Below are 16,358 nucleotides of genomic sequence, written 5' to 3'. Positions count from 1 at the left end.
ACCCCACAATGCCATGGGCCCAAGTTATCGACAGTGCACTGTATATGCTGGTGGTAGCTCCATAATGGCGTGGGCGGTGTTCACATGGAATGGACTGGTTCCTCTGGACCAGCTGAACCGATCATTAACTGGAAATGGTTATGTTCGGCTGCATGGAGACCAACTTCAGCCCTTCATGGACTTTATGTTCAGAAACATGCCACCGATTACTTTGGAGAAGATTCTGGACAGTTTAAGCGAATGATCTGGCCATCCAGATCGCCCGACATGACTCCCATCGACCATTTACCAGACATAATCGAGAAGTCAGGTTATGCACTAACTTCTGCTCCGGCAACACTTGCGCTGTTGTGGCAGGCTATAGAGATAGCAAGGCTAAATACTTCTGTGGGGACTTGCAACGACGTGTTAAACCCATGTCAAGTCCAGTTGATGCACTAAGGTGGTAAATAGGACGTCCGAGACGATATTAGGAGGTCTACCGTGACTTTCGTCACGTCTGTGTACATCTAATGTAGTTGCTGGTTTGACCGTGTGTCGCCACGGTGCAGGTGCAGATCTGAGTATAGCCAGGGCTCAATTGAACCCGCAACAATATTCATATAAGTCAAACCTTGTTCTACTTAATTACTATTCTTCAATAACAGATACTTTTCGCTATCAAGGAGTAGATGCATGGATAATTTCGAGGTAGAATGTCGAGTTTCGTTCGTGGGAAACGTTTGCGACATCGCGAAACAAACGAAGACTATATACATCGATGTTGCAACAACACGATAATCTCTGGTGTAGATGTCATCTTTCATGCACTTTTGTAGTGACAAACATTTAACGGCCCTGCTTTTCTTGAGTACGTGGGTGTTTAAATAACACTTCAAATGACGTCATTTACACTACCTCTTCAATACAATTTAAATGTCAATGTTCACATCAGCTATAATTGCAGTCTCTTGTCACGGTTCGCGTGGCTCCCCCCGTTGGACATTCGAGTCCTCCGTCTGGCGTGGTGTGTGTGTCGTCCTTAGCGTAAGTTAGTTTATGTTAGATTAAACAGTGTGTGAGCTTAGGGACGGATGAACTCAGCAGTTTGGTCCAATAAGACCTTACCACAAATTTCCAATTTATAGTCGCAGTGATAACACACTAGCTGCTGATCGGAATAATGCGTGTTCAGGTATCACTTCCATATTAATTCTGACTTGCAAGGCACCAAGAATCTACCAAAAATCACAATTAGATCGCGTAAGTTCCTCAACAACGCCTTAGAGCCTTTAATAATTCTATTGGATTCACTCGGAGTAAAACAATTCATAACTGTAGCAATAACGTTCGTAGATTTTCCCCTATCCATCACATCACGATTAACTTTGTTACATAGGCTTTAACAGCTAGTATGGGTTAATTAGAGTTCAGCAGGTGTTATATACTGAAGCGCAAAATAATCAGCCTAAATATTTGCAACTTTGCTATACTTCCGATCCTGCTGTGAGCGTAAGAACACTTTCTATCAGTAAACTAACTGTCAATTGAAGCTTCTAATATCGTCCACTGAGTTATAAAAGTAGTAATTTAAAGATGCTTGTTAATCTTCTTGCGACTCGAAAGTCTCGAGATTAAAGTTGCCATGTCAACTACTTCTCGCAACTGAACCATCTATGTATATTTTCTCAGAACTTATTAGTGCAGTCAGTCACCAATAGGTAAAGGTCTAATACACCACAACAATATTTAATGTCAACAGCCGGACATCAGATACAGAAGTGAATACAATTTTAGGTCCGTTTATTAACAATGCATTTTTAATAATTAAATTCAGTCTGGACAATGTCTTCCAGGTCGTCTGCCGCCCACAGGCCTTCTGTTGGAACCAAAAGCGACCGGTACACACGCTGCCGCGTCGTCAGAACAGCACTGGAACACTTTGCAGAATTCGACAGTGGGTCATGAAACAAATTTAAAAAAATATTTTAGTACAGTAACACATACAAAGTCTATAATACAAAATTATAACATACACTATCTGATCAAAAGTATCCACCAGTAATGCTGGAATTCAATATGGTGTTGGCCCACACTTCCACTCTCGCAGGTATCCGGTCGATCAGGTGCTGGAAGGTTTCTTGGGGAATGGCAGTCCATTCTTCAAGGAGTGCTGCGCTGAGGAGAGGTATCGATGTCGGTCGGTGCGGCCTGGCACGAAATCGGCGTTTCGAAACATCTCAAAGGTGTTCTATAGGATGCAGGTCAGGACTCTGTGCAGGTCAGTCCATTACATGGATGTTATTGTCGTGGAACCACTCCGCCACAGGCCGTGCGTTATGAGAATGTGCTCGATCGTGTTGAAAGATGCAATCGGCATCCCCGAATTGCTCTTCAACAGTGGGAAGCAATAAAGTGCTTAAAACATCATTGTAGGCCTGTGCTGTGATATTGCCACACAAAACAACAAGGGGTGCAAGCCCCCTTCATGAAAGTACCACATCATATCACCACCACCACAGACTTTTAACTTTGGCTCTACACACGCTAGCAGAAGACGTTCCCTGGGCATTCGGAATATCCATTCCCTGCTATCGGATCGCTACATTGTCTACCATGATTCGTCACTCCACACGACCTTTTTCCACTTTTCAATCGTCCAGTGCTTACGCTCCTTACACCAAGCGTCATTTGGCATTTACTCACGTGATGTTTGGTTCAAATGGTTCAAATGGTTCTGAGCACTATGGGACTTAACTTCTGAGGTCATCAGTCCCCTAGAACTTAGAACTACTTAAACCTAACTAACCTAAGGACATCACACACATCCATGCCCAAGGCAGGATTCGAACCTGCGACCGTAGCGGTCGCGCGGTTCCAGACTGTAGCGCCTAGAACCGCTCGGCCACCTCGGCCGGCCGTGATGTTTGGCTTATGAGCAGCCGCTCGACCATGAAATCCAAGTTTTCTCACCTCCCGCCTAACTGTCATAGTACTTGCAGTGGATCCTGATGGAGTTTGGAATTCCTGTGTGATGGTCTGGATAGATGTGTGCCTATTACACATTGCGACCCTATTCAACTGTCGCAGGTCTCTGTCAGTGAACAGACGAGGTCGGCCTGAACGCTTTTGTGCTGTACGTGTCGCTTCACGTTTCCACTTCAGTATCACACCGGAAACAGTGAACCTAGGGATGTTTAGGCGTGTGGAAATCTCGCGTACAGACGTATGACACAAGTGACACCCAATCACCTGTTGACGTCGTAGTCCGTGAGTTCCGCGGAGCTCCCTATTCTGCTCTCTCACGATGTCTAATGACTACTGAGGTAGCTGATATGCAGTACCTGGTAGTAGGTGGCACTAAAATGCACCTAATTTGAAAAACGTATGTTTTTGGGGGTGCCCGGATACTTTTGATCACATAGTATATGTTCAGAGGTCTGAAAGTCAGTAAACACTTCCACCATTACATCATCTGTATGCTGCACCCTGCTATCTTGTACGGAGATCATACAAACTGTCAAAGGTTATTACATGCGTACAGTCATATCCAATGTTGCTAGGTGGTCACGTAGTCACGAATATAATGATTGATACTTATCTTTAATTGCGATGTTTTCTTGAAGTTACGTTGCTTCTGCCACGTTCTGTTTTTCACACAGTTTCTGTCTGGTTAATTACCTTTGTTGTTGCTTAACTAAGTAAAATGCTTTTATTCTGGTAGACATCGATATTTATTAGCTGGTTTCTTGATAGGTGCCCAGCATATGCACTGAGAGCGATCTGTCAGACCGCTCTCATGCCTTTCTGCTTTTCTAAACTGGGCAGAGGTGATAACATTAAGAGTGCAACGGAATTCGACTGTTAAATGCAGAGGAGAGAGCGGGTAGGTGGAAAGGGTATACTGAAGGCCCCTCTGTGAGTTAAGATTGTCTGATGTGATAGAAGAAGAGTCGATATAGAAGAGATAGCGGATCCAGTATTAGAATCAAAATTTAAGGGAGCTTTGGAAGACTTGAGATCAAATAAGGCAGCAGAGTTGGCTAACATTCCATCAGAATTCCTAAAATCGTTGGAGGAAGTGGAAATAAATCGATTATTCACGTTGGTGTGTGGAATTTATGAGTCTGGTGACATGTCGTCTGACTTTCGGAAAAATATCATCCACATGCTTCAGAAGACTGCAAGAGCTGACAAGTGCGAGAATATCCCACAGTCAGCTTATCAGCTCATGCATCCAAGTTCTTAACAGGAATATTATACAGAAGAACGGAAAATAAAACTGAGGATGTGCTAGACGTCTATCAGTTTGGCGGTTGGTAATAGGAGCAAGACTAAAGAAAAATCGGGACACTTATGTAGCATTTGTCGACTCGGAAAAATAGTTCGATAATGTAAAATGGTGCAAGTTCTGCGAAATTTTGCGAGAAATAGGGATAAGTTATAGCGAGAGACGGGTGATATGCAACATGTAGAAAAGCAAGAGGAAATGAGGGAATAATAAGAGTGGACGATCAAGAACAAAGCGCTAGGATTATAAAGGGTGTAAGACAGGGATGTAATCTTTCCCACCTATTGTTCAGCCTGTACATTGAATAACCAGTGAGGGAAGTAAAATTAAGGTTCTGGAGTGGAATTAAAATTCAAGGCGAAAGGATATCAGTGATACGATTCGCTGATATTGCTATCCTGACTGAAAGAGAAGAAGAATTACATGATCTGTTGAACGCGATGGACAGTCTAATGAGTATAAAATATGGATTGGGACAGCAAATCGAAGGAAGACGAAAGTGATGAGAAGTAGCAGAAATGAGAGCAGCCAGAAACTTAACATCAGGACTGATCGTCACGAAGTTGATAAAGGAATTCTGTTACCTCGGCAGTAAAATAACGAATGACGGACGGAACAAGGAGGACATCAAAATCAGACTAGCACTGAAAAAAGAGCATTCCTGGCCAAGAGAAATCTACTGGTGTCAAACATAGATCTTAATTTGAGGAAGAAGTTTCTGAGAATGTACGCCTGAAGCACAGTATTGTATTGTAGTGGAACATAGTTTGTGGGAAAAAGCGGAACAGAAGTGAATCGAAGCATTTGAGATGTGGTGCTAAGGTGAATGTTGAAAATTAGATGGAGTGATAACGTAAGGAATGAGGAGGTTACAGGATGATAGGATATCTGTTATGACATCAGGGAATTAGTTCCATGGTGCTAGAGGGAGCTGTAAAGCAAAGACTGTAGAGGAAGACAGATATTGGAATACATCCAGCAAATAACTGAGGACGTAGGTTGCAAGTGCTACTCCGAGATGAAGAGGTTAGCAAAGGAGAGGAATTCGTGGCGGGCAGCATCAAACCAGTGAGAAGATTAATATCCCCGACCGCCCCCCCCCCCAAAAAAAAAAATAAATACTGGTCATTGGTTTTCACCTGTTACTAAATGTTTGCGAATATAACCAACCTCTCGGAAAGAAGTGTGTTATTGTTTTCTTTAAGTTTGCATGTTAGATAAATGATAATCTGGGTCTGCACGCCTGACTCCTTTCCTAATTACGCTGATAGAATAGCTCCCTACTTAGCAATCACATACATCCCCTCGCTCACCCATAGATCCGTACCTACAGATTGGAAAATTGCGCAGGTCGCACCAGTGTTTAAGAATTGTAGTAGGAGTAATCCATTGAACTACAGACCTATATCATTGACGTCGGTTTGCAGTAGGGTTTTGGAGCATATACTGTATTCAAACATTATGAATCACCTCGAAGGGAACGATCTATTGATACGTAATCAGCATGGTTTCAGAAAACATCGTTCTTGTGCAACGCAGCTAGCTCTTTATTCGCACGAAGTAATGGCCGCTATCGACAGGGGATCTCAAGTTGATATCGTATTTCTAGATTTCCGGAAAGCTTTTGACACCGTTCTTCACAAGCGACTTCTAATCAAGCTGCGGGCCTATGGGGTATCGTCTCATTTGTGCGACTGGATTCGTGATTTCCTGTCAGGAAGGTCGCAGTTCGTAGCAATAGACGGCAAATCATCGAGTAAAACTGAAATGATATCAGATGTTCCCCAGGGAAGCGTCCTGGGACCTCTGCTGCTATATAAATGACCTGGGTGACAATCTGAGCAATTCTCTTAGGTTGTTCGCAGATGATGCAGTAATTTACCGTCTAGTAAGGTCATCCGAAGACCAGTATCAGTTGCAAAGCGATGTAGAAAAGATTGCTGTAGGTGTGGCAGGTGGCAGTTGACGCTAAATAACGAAAAGTGTGAGGTGATCCACATGAGTTCCAAAACAAATCCGTTGGAATTCGATTACTCGATAAATAGTATAATTCTCGAGGCGAGCCAAAGATTGCGTTTCATTGGCAGGACACTTAGAAGATGCAACAAGTCCACTAAATAGACAGCTTATACTACACTCGTTCGTCCTCCGTTAGAATATTGCTGCGCGGTGTGGGATCCTTACCAGGTGGCATTGACGGAGGACATCGAAAGGGTGCAAAAAGGGGCAGCTCGTTTTGTATTATCACGTAATAGGGGAGAGAGTGTGGCAGATACGATACGCGAATTGGGATGGAAGTCATTAAAGCAAAGACGTTTTCCGTCGCGGCGAGATCTATTTACGAAATTTCAGTCACCAACTCTCTTCCGAATGCGAAAATACTTTGTTGAGCCCAACCTACATAGGTAAGAATGATCATCAAAATAAAATAAGAGAAATCAGAGCTCGAACAGAAAGGTTTAGGTGTTCGTTTTTCCCGCGCGCTGTTCGGGAGTGGAATGGTTGAGAGATAGTATGATTGCGGTTCGATGAACCCTCTGCCAAGCACTTGAGTGTGAATTGCGGAGTAATCATGTAGATGTAATCCAGCTAATGCGAAAATCCAATTTGACAACAGAGGGCAAAAAGATAGACTGATAAAAGGAACTTGCGAAGGTGCTTATATAATATCTCTCTCTTTGCACTTCGACAGAGACATCCGCCTGCTGTGATTAAAAATCGGTTAAGGTTGGTTTCCACTCGAAATTTCAGTGTTTGTCTAAGCAGAGCAGAAACAGTTGCTTGTAATTGGATACTCTTCTTAACAATTGAAGGAACAAGCAAGTGAAATCTTATTGAAGCAATAGTTTTTCCTTCGTATGAGGTAATGTTCAGATGGCCGAGTTTCCACAGTAGTCGTATGTCTCTCTCAGACAGAATATGACATTAAATATTCAGAGAAGGCTGTGCCTTGCACGATCAGTTTTCAAACGCCCCAGGGGCCCGTCACACCAGGATTGTAGTGGAATGTGCTATGGCAGGCAGTCTTCTGAACTGATAACTTTTGCAGATGCCAAGGCAGCAATCTGGGAAGACAGCTCAGATACTAACATGTGACATCTCGGTGCCAGTCGAAAACTGACAACCGTCTGATTGATTAGGAAGTTACGTCCCTGGCAGATGTACCGACGCCAGAGGTGTTTACCAAAACCGTGGGAATTCACTTTCAAAAAATAAGCGGAATGATAGGGAGAGGAATGAGCATTTGCTAGGGCCACATAGGTTAATGCTAAAGCCATTGGACGCTAATGTACGGCGTTGATCTTCCTGAGACTCATGAGACGAGAGACGGGAAGTCTTATGGAAAAGTTTATCGCTTCCGAGAGGTAAAACATATAAGCACGAGCCCTGGTTGGCAGAATTATTTAGAGAAATTGAAAGGTACTGAGAACATACTTTTTCAGAGAGTGGGAGAGTGAGGGCTCCGTTCTGGGCGCAGTTGGAGAGAGCATTTTGTGTCGGAGAGTGGTAGAGAACAGCATAGAATGAGATTTTCACTCTGCAGCGGAGTGTGCGCTGATATGAAACTTCCTGGCAGATTAAAACTGTGTGCCCGACCGAGACTCGAACTCGGGACCTTTGCCTTTCGCGGGCAACTGCTCTACCAACTGAGCTACCGAAGCACGACTCACGCCCGGTCTCACAGCTTCACTTCTGCCAGTATCTCGTCTCCTACCTTCCAAACTTTACAGAAGCTCTCCTGTGAACCTTGCAGAACTAGCACCGGGCGTGAGTGGTGCTTCGGTAGCTCAGTTGGTAGAGCAGTTGCCCGCGAAAGGCAAAGGTCCCGAGTTCGAGTCTCGGTCGGGCACGCAGTTTTAATCTGCCAGGAAGTTTCATATCAGCGTACACTCCGCTGCAGAGTGAAAATCTCATTCTGGAAACATCCCCCAGGCTGTGGCTAAGCCATGTCTCCGCAATATCCTTTCTTTCAGGAGTGCTAGTTCTGCAAGGTTCGCAGGAGAGCTTCTGTAAAGTTTGGAAGGTAGGAGACGAGATACTGGCAGAAGTGAAGCTGTGAGACGGGGCGTGAGTCGTGCTTCGGTAGCTCAGTTGGTAGAGCACTTGCCCGCGAAAGGCGAAGGTCCCGAGTTCGAATCTCGGTCGGGCACACGGTTTTAATCTGCCAGGAAGTTTTATATCAGCGCACACTCCGCTGCAGAGTGAAAATCTCACTGGAAACATCCCCCAGGCTGTGGCTAAGCCATGTCTCCGCAATATCCTTTCTTTCAGGAGTGCTAGTTCTGCAAGGTTCGCAGGAGGAGACGAGATATTGGCAGAAGTGAAGCTGTGAGACCGGGCGTGAGTCGTGCTTCGGTAGCTCAGTTGGTAGAGCAGTTGCCCGCGAAAGGCAAAGGTCCCGAGTTCGAGTCTCGGTCGGGCACACAGTTTTAATCTGCCAGGAAGTTTCAGAGAACAGCATGTTTCCGGTTCTGAGATCTAAGGAGAGTATTTGGTCTTCATTCGAGATACGAAGCTGTAGCCACAGCGGTGAGTATTCCCGCTGCAGTGTTAGTATTTAGCTGAGATCGGCGCCGTGTGAGGTTTAAGTAACTTGAGATAAAATTGGAGCCGTCTCATAGCCAAAGGCATGATTCTTAATTCTTTTTATTTCAATTAATTCGTGACTCAGGAATCTTGAATCTTGAGTTACTATGAATTGTGCGTTATCTTACCTGGTGCACGTATTAATTCTAGTGCATGGATAATATCTCCTCAATAACATGGGTAATCAATTAGTTCTGTCACGTCGTTTAAGGTCTATTCAGTCGCTATCTCTGGAAGGAACATCCCTTTTACAGTTTGTTTCCCAGTACCTTGCAGACCATACGTATGTTTCTTGTAGCTGAGACAGTTCAATACTTGACGCATTTCTTGTTGTTTTTGAACGAAGAGGTTTGTCATGCTTAGTTTTTCTCGTGTGTGCAGACCTTTGTAAAATAAATGTGTAGTAATCGAATTCTTCTTGATATCATTTCTGCATTTCATTAATCTTATGTCATTTGAATACGGATTAGCCAAGTCTATTAACCACACTTTCATATGAGTGACATTGCTTTCTTTTCACACTTCTGTGGTGCAAATCTTCTTTTAAGTAACACATAGCTTTCAATCAGCCTTAAGGCCATATAAGGTGTTCCTTTATTTTCCAGTAACGACAGATGCTCAGCTATCTGGAGACCCATGCATTGGCTCATCACTAAGAACAAACAACAATAGCTTATTTGATCGTTATCTACGTAGTAAAAGACAAGTTTTATTTACCTCATCCTGTCAGGATATTATTCATTATCCACGTGATAACAGACTTCTTTCACTTATCACGTCCTGTCAGTGTACATGGCCCACCATAATAGACCTCTTTTAACACTGGATCACTTTCACTGATGTTGTTCAATAGCAAATTTTAGCGACCAGGTTCCAGATAAGTCTGGCCACTAGGATGTGAACATTTCATCTGTATTTTGCCTCAGAAAGGTTTGAGGTAGTTTGAAAATCCCCAGTATCAAACGACCTCTTACAATATTTCTTTTACAGATACGTGTTTCGCAAAACTCAATGCAGTCGTAAAAAATAGTACAGATACTAATTGCTGTTACAGATAAATCAAATGTTGTAATATAGGTACTTAAATAAAACATGAATATACGAATTCATTTTTTAACTGTACATGTAATTTGATTAGAGTATGACATTTTGTGTGAGCTCATCAACGTTACTTCTAATTGAGGAAGGAGGCCTGTTATCTGACTTTATTTATATTTTTGATTGAGTTTAACTTCTTGTACTTCATTAGTTCAGTGCATACATGTACACACAATTATTTTATGGCTTTATATGAAGTTCAAAATCTCTTCAATATACTTCTCAAGCATTCGGAATCCAATTTAGGTTCAAGCAGGTGATTTTATTATGTTCACTTGTTCTTTTGCAGTGTTAGTTCTTGTATTACGTCCTTCTGGTACACATAGATAAAGAATTCACTGTGTCTTGTGAATTTGTTGTAATAATAAAAAGAGCTTTATGCCATAAGTTCACGTTTGAGCGCAATTTTTGTGTTACATTGGTACGCCTTATACATGTAAGTGCATGTGAAAAAATAATAATTTGTACATAATTATATAAAATCAATGAATTCATGAGAACCATTTTTCCGTGTTTGTCCTTTTTAGGTTATGGCCTAGTATTAGGTAGGAAGGTATCATATTGCTTGGCTTTTGTATTGTCTTTGGTTGTACGATATTTGCCTTACGATATTAACAGTGTGCTCTTGGATCAACTTGTGTGTCAGAGCGCCTGTACTTAATTTGCTGCCGATTGAGCCATTGCTTTGGTACTGAATCACTATGGTAACTGTTTCTCACATTTTATCCGTCGTACCTGAAGACACGTCTATCGTTTGATGTTGCCACTGTAAATTCTTTTAAATATCTGAGATTTTTTATTGTATTATGTTTTTGAATCTTGTTTCTTATTTCGGTTTTCAGGGCTTTTTCTTCTGTTATGTTCATATGTACAGCACTGTGAAAATGGCCTATGATTAAAGCGAGTTTAAATAAATAGTTTTATAAGACAGCACTATGTTACTGTGCGTTTTTGCAAGTAACACTTTTCTTATTGTGATACACCTTTAAAATAAGATTATACCTCTCAATGACTAGATCATGAGGGCGTTTTCAATGTTTAATTTCGGCCGAGAATTACATGAAATACTGAAACGAAACTTCGTTGGTAGCCATCAGATAGTCGACCTCCCACTTGGGTCATGTGACCATTTTAGCCACTTAGTATTCTTGTGCTTACGAATGTATATTGTAACTCAAAACCGCCTCTCATTCACAATAACACGATGGCTTTGGTGGTGTATACCTTCTGTGAAGAAATCGTGCAAGGCGCCATATAAGAAAACTAATTTTCATTTTGATACTTCATTTTTAGCATAGCACTTTGAAGCAATTAAAGTTTTCAATCATAGCACGGGTTCAAATAGTCGATTCTTATAAACTGAAAGATGATTTGTAATTATTTTTAAATAATTAATGCACAGATAAATATACGTCTATAACCAGTTTCCTAATCCTCTTATGAAACGTAGTTGTTTGTTACACATCACATTCACATTTAGTTTGATTTTTATTTTGTCATTTGTATGTTTTAGCCCTTCCAGCCACTTCAACCAGATTTAATCACTACATAATAAAATCAAATTTCGTATGTCCCTTAGATGCAGTATGTTATCAACATAAATGACCATCAACATAATTTAAAATTGTATAAAGCTTAATAAGACTCATGGGACACGTCGTAACAATGATGCAGTGCTCATTTTACGCCATGGGAGTAACGTCAGAAGCCGCCAGAACAAAAGCATCAAATTTAAGCTGGAGATGGGCAGTCGCCGTAAGGAATATTTTCCAAGACGGCGCTACATTGTTTTTGCCCAGTGCGAAGGCGGTAACACGGATGCAGCGAGATAGTTCCGTGCCTCCCACTCGTCTTTTGTCTAGCCAATGAAATGAAATAAACAAAAATTTCACGAAGTTCTTTTATATCAAACTTCCTGGCAGCTTAAAACTGTGTGCCCGACCGAGACTCGAACTCGGGACCTTTGCCTTTCGCGGGCAAGTGCTCTAGCATCTGAGCTACCGAAGCACGACTCACGCCCGGTCCTCACAGCTTTACTTCTGCCAGTATCTCGTCTCCTACCTTCCAAACTTTACAGAAGCTCTTCTGCGAACCTTGCAGAACTAGCACTCCTGAAAGAAAGGATACTGCGGAGACATGGCTTAGCCACAGCCTGGGGGATGTTTCCAGAATGAGATTTTCACTCTGCAGCGGAGTGTGCGCTGATATGAAACTTCCTGGCAGATTAAAACTGTGTGCCCGACCGAGACTCGAACTCAGGACCTTTGCCTTTCGCGGGCAAGTGCTCTACCATCAAGGTTAGCAGAAGAGCTTCTGTAAAGTTTGGAAGGTAGGAGACGAGATACTGGCAGAATTAAAGCTGTGAGAACCGGGCGTGAGTCGTGCTTTGGTATATTATATATAACATTATAATTTTTATATTATAATAATTAAAATTAAAATGCAAACAGAAAGATTACTCTGGCTTGATTGGGTCTGAGGCTGTCCTACTACGTAAGGTGGAGCTCGGATGCCTCAGTACCTGGTAGGCCCACCGGCACAGAACACAGCCGACGCCCAAGACGACTGCCCGCGGCGAAAAGCCTTGCTGGCCACCCGGTCGAGGCGTTTAGCGATTTTTCCCAGCCATACGATCCGCATTTGTTTTTTATTTGCTATCTCTCTGTCTCTCTCTTCCCCCTCGGCTAGCCAGCAATTACGTGGGGCCCTCTCCATTCCTCGGACTGTGCGGTGCCCAGGCGCGCGGCATTCCGCTGTGAACTCGCCGCCGCCAGTTCTGGTATCATTGGGCTACGCCAGTTCCCACCGCCACGCGCAGCTGCCCCAGCGTGAGGTCGCGGCCTTGAGCCTGCGACAGAAAAACAAGGAAGAGCCACTATGTCTGCCGCGGCCCACACTCCACAACCACCAGCGCCGGTCCGATTCCTTCGCGAATCTCCCAGCCGCACACAATTTCAAGTAATACTGACACACACTGAGGGGACAAAAGTCATGACATACCTCCTAATACATCTACATCTACATTTATACTCCGCAAGCCACCCAACGGTCTGTGGCGGACGGCACTTTACGTGCCACTGTCATTGCCTCCCTTTCCTGTTCCAGTCGCGTATGGTTCGCGGGAAGAACGACTGCCGGAAAGACTCAGTGCGCGCTCGAATCTCTCTAATTTTACGTTCGTGATCTCCTCGGGAGGTATAAGTAGGGGGAAGCAATATATTCGATACCTCGTCCAGAAACGCACCCTCTCGAAACCTGGACAGCAAGCTACACCGCAAAGCGGAGTGCCCCTCTTGCAGAGTCTGCCACTTGAGTTTGTTAAACATCTCCGTAACGCTATCACGGTTACCAAATAACCCCGTGACGAACAGCGCCGCTCTTCTTTGGATCTTCTCTATCTTCTCCATCAACCCGATCTGGTACGGATCCCTCACTGATGAGAAATACTCAAGTATAGGTCGAACGAGTGTTTTGTAAGCGACCTCCTTTGTTGATGGACTGAATTTTCTAAGGACTCTCCCAATGTATCTCAACCTGGTACCCGCCTTACCACCAATTAATTTTATATGATCATTCCACTTCAAATCATTCCGCACGGATACTCCCAGGTATTTTACAGAAGTAACTGCTACCAGTGTTTGTTCCGCTATCATACAATCATACAATAAATATATAATATCGCGTCGGACCACCATTTGTCCTGCGTAATGCAGCGACTCGACGTGGCATGGACTCAACAAGTCATTGGAAGTCCCTGTAGAAATACTGAGCCGCGCTGCCTCCTTTTTTTTGGTGGGGGTCATCAATCTTTTACTGACTTCATGCAGCCCGCCACGAATTCCACTCATGTGCCAATCTCTTCATCTCAGAGTAGCACTTGCAACATACGTCCTTCGATATTCACGGATATCACAGTCAACACTGGTCCTAAAGAGGACATTCTCCAGAACCGCAGATTTTTTTTGTGGGTCTTCAGGGTAAGAAAAATACACTACTGGCCATTAAAATTGCTGCACCAAGAAGAAATGAAGATGATAAACGGGTATTCATTCGACAAATATACTAGAACTGACATGTGATTACATTTTCCGCAATTCGGGTGCATAGATCCTGAGAAATCAGTACCCAGAACAACCACCTCTGGCCGTAATAACGGCCTTGATATGCCTGGGCATTGAGTCAAACAGAGCTTGGATGACGTGTACAGGTACAGCTGGCCATGCAGTTTCAAAACGATACCACAGTTCATCAAGAGTAGTGACTGGCGTATAGTGACGAGCCAGTTGCTCGGCCACCATTGACCAGACGTTTTCAATTGGTGAGAGATCTGGAGAATGTGCTGGGCACAGCAGCAGTCGAACATTTTCAATATCCGGAAAGACATGTACAAGACCTGCAACATGCGGTCGTGCATTATCCTGGTGAAATGTAGAGTTTCGCAGGGATCGAATGAAGGGTAGAGCCAAGGGTCGTAGCACATGTGAAATGTAACGTCCACTGTTCAAAGTGCCGTCAATGCGAGCAAGAGGTGACCGAGACGTGTAAGCAATGGCACTCCATACCATCACGCCGGGTGATACGCCAGTATGGCGATGACGAATACACGCTTCCAATGTGCGTTCACCGCGATGTCGCCAAACACGGATGCGACCATCGTGATGCTCTAAACAGAACCCGGATTCATCCGAAAAAATGACGTTCGCCATTCGTGAACCCAGATTCGTCGTTGAGTACACCACCGCAGGCGCTCCTATCTGTGATGCAGCATCAAGGGTAACTACAGCCATGGTTTCCGAGCTGATAGTTCCTGCTGCTGCAAACGTCGTCGAACTATTCGTGTTCCCCATCTGTTTACTCAGGGATCGAGACGTGGCTGCACGATCCGTTACAGCCGTGTGGATAAGATGCCTGTCATTTCGACTGCTGGTGGTACGAGGCCGTTGGGATCCAGCACGGCGTTGCGTATTACCCTGCTGAACACACCGATTCCATATGCTGTTAACAGTCATTGGATCTCGACCAACGCGAGCAGCAATGTCGCGATACGATAAACCGCAATCGCGATAGGCTACAATCCGACCTTCATCAAAGTCGGAAACGTGACGGTACGCATTTCTGCTCCTTACACGAGGCATCACAACAACGTTTCACCAGGCAACTCCGGTCAACTGCTGTTTGTGTATGAGAAATCGGTTGGAAACTTTCCTCATGTCAGCACGTTGTAGGTGTGGCCACCGGCGCCAGTCTTGTGTGAATTCTCTGAAAAGCTAACCATTTGCATCTCATAGCATCTTCTTCCTGTCGGTTAAATTTCGCGTCTGTAGCACGTCATCTTCGTGGTGTAGCAATTTTAATGTCCAGTAGCGTAGATGGAGAACTCAGAAAAATGGGTTACTACAAGGCAGCTTGCTTGCGCCGCTATTATTCAACATCTATACCAACGATCAACCTATCCCTGAAGGAACTCGAAGCTTTATTTATGCTGATGACAGCGCTATCACTACTCAGGCTGTCTGTTTTGTGGCTGTAGAAGATACGCTATCAAAATCTTTGGAAGAATTCATTGTTTACTATCATGGGAATGACTTGAAACCTAATCCTGCCAAAACTCAGACCTGCGTTTTCCACTTGAAGAATAAACAGGCAAATAGGTCCTTAAATATATCCTAGGAGGCATCGTACTCGAACATAATCCTACTCCCAAATATCTTGGAGTAACTCTAGATCGCGCGCTAACATATGAAAATCATTACCTAAACACCAAACAGAAAGTGGCAGCCAGAAATAACATAGTGCGAAAATTGACAGGTACATCATGGGGTGCTAGCCCACGCACTGTGCGCTCAAGCGCGCTTGCTCTATGTTATTCCACTGCTGAATATACATGTTCGGTTTGGTACAAGTCTAGTCATGCCTGGAACGTAGATGTGGCTCTAAATGAGTCTTGCCGAACTGTCACGGGTTGCTTAAGACCTACTCCTGTAGAAAAACTCCATTGCCTCGTTGGCATAGCTCCTCCTGAAATCAGACGTGAGGCAGCTGCGAGATATGAGGAAAGTAGGGCCACAACGAAGGAAGCCAATCCAGTATATGTTCTTCAGCCCACACATCCTAGGCTGAAATCAAGAAAGAGCTTCTTGACAATTACTGAGCCTCTCATCGAGAATCCACATACGGCAAGGATCTCGCGATGGCGGGAGAAATGTCGGTATTTGGAGAAGGGATGGTTCCAAAGGAAGAACTTCCCCCTGGACATTCGGAGGAGTGGTCGCTATGGAGGTCTCCCAATGGATTACGATCAAACACAATGAGATGCAAGACCAGTTTGAGGACTTGGGGTTTCTCTGTGGACTCAGTTCTTTGCCGCCGGCCGGAGTGGCCGAGCGGTTCTAGACGCCACAGT

The 16,358-nt window shown here is 43.9% G+C and overlaps 3 non-coding genes across 3 annotated transcripts; 2 read left to right on the top strand and 1 right to left on the bottom strand.

Annotated features, from left to right (window-relative positions):
• Positions 1-7,858: 7,858 nt before the first annotated feature.
• On the bottom strand, positions 7,859-7,933 carry Trnas-cga. The gene has a single exon. It is a non-coding gene; the product is annotated as a tRNA-Ser (tRNA).
• Positions 7,934-8,047: 114 nt separating this feature from the next.
• Positions 8,048-8,124, top strand: Trnas-cga. Its single transcript has one exon. It is a non-coding gene; the product is annotated as a tRNA-Ser (tRNA).
• A 495-nt stretch (positions 8,125-8,619) lies between these two features.
• Positions 8,620-8,694, top strand: Trnas-cga. Its single transcript has one exon. It is a non-coding gene; the product is annotated as a tRNA-Ser (tRNA).
• Positions 8,695-16,358: the final 7,664 nt, after the last annotated feature.

This window comes from Schistocerca piceifrons, chromosome 9, assembly GCF_021461385.2.
Source record: "Schistocerca piceifrons isolate TAMUIC-IGC-003096 chromosome 9, iqSchPice1.1, whole genome shotgun sequence".
NCBI classification, from domain to species: Eukaryota; Metazoa; Arthropoda; class Insecta; order Orthoptera; family Acrididae; genus Schistocerca; species Schistocerca piceifrons.
This window is presented reverse-complemented; position numbering and strand designations above follow the sequence as displayed.